Source organism: Mesocricetus auratus, unplaced genomic scaffold (assembly GCF_017639785.1).
Source record: "Mesocricetus auratus isolate SY011 unplaced genomic scaffold, BCM_Maur_2.0 Super-Scaffold_100010, whole genome shotgun sequence".
Lineage (NCBI taxonomy): Eukaryota > Metazoa > Chordata > Mammalia > Rodentia > Cricetidae > Mesocricetus > Mesocricetus auratus.
In genome coordinates, this window is record NW_024429194.1 from 67,680,548 (window position 1) to 67,681,866 (window position 1,319).

Below are 1,319 nucleotides of genomic sequence, written 5' to 3' on the forward strand. Positions count from 1 at the left end.
GACTTCAAGGAGACAGAAGGAACTGGGGCTGAGTGACCCTGAAATGGGAAAATCTGCTCAGACGTCTGGGGCACACACCTCCTCCCAGGCCGTCCCAGGGGAGGCAGGCATTGCCATGCGCAGATGACAGTTTCCTGTTTCCCAGAAGGCACTTGGGATGGGAACTGTGCCAGGTAGGCATGGTGCCCCCGCCCTTATGTCAATGTCATGGAAAATCTGAAGCCTTGATCTTTGTTCTTGATTGTTCCTCTGCGACTTTTATAACTGGAAACTTTCTCGGCATCTTTGTTCCCATCAGCTTGGGAGGGAGGAGTGAAGGGTGAGGGAGGGAGGAGGCTGAGTCAGCAGCTGGTGTAGGAACTTGGTACTTCCTTGGACCAGCATGACCCCTTCTCTGCCACACATCCACACGCATGCAGTTCACCCACCAACATCCTGCACTTGTGCCAGAGGCCCGGGAGGCCCGGGAGCAGGGATGGGTATGGCACACTCCTGGCTGGCCTTGCTAGGCAAGCTGGCTCCTCTTGCCCTGGATTGACCCCTAGTTACCAGGGCTGCCCCCATCCCTCTAACACCTGGTGACAATAGGTTCCCAGCCCTTCTCCTCCCTCTGGGCAGTTCTGGCTTCTGTTTACCACAGGACGCAATTTGGAGTTTATGGCTAGGAAGCTCCTTGGTGAGGGTGCCCACCCCCTCCCTCCCACCTGTTTTTTTCCTTCATGCTCTGCTTTCATGGAAACTTCTTGGGTCAGTGGCTCTCACCTTCCTTCCCAGCTCAGGAAGGGGAGGCTAGCGCCCCTCCCCAAGGCTGGTTCCTTCTTTCCCTCACAGTTCTGCTGAGAGGAGAGTAAGAGCAGCTGGGGTTAAACCCAGAGCAGGCCCACTCCATCTTGGAATGAGCTGGAGAGACTTGCTGGAGACTTGCCCCTGTTCCCTGCCATCCGCACGGCTACTCAGGAGGCTGAAGCAAGAGTGTCATGGGCTTCACAGTCATCCAGAGTCATAGAGCTAGTTCAAGGCTATCCAGGTTTTGAAATACAGAGTAAAAAGAATAAAGCTAAGTGATAGGGAATACTTGCCACGCATAGACCTTAGGTTTGATTCCTATCCACACCGACACACCACGCTTACAATTAGTAACATTCATTTGATGGATCAAACTCTAAGCATTGTGAGGAAACTGAACTCGGGCCCAGTGAGAGAGCTCACTGGCTAAAAGTGCTCACTGCCGAGGCTGGCAACCAGAGTTCGATTCCAGGAACCTTCGTGGTAGAGGCGGAGAGTCACTTCCTGCAAGTTGTCCTCTGACCTTCACACGT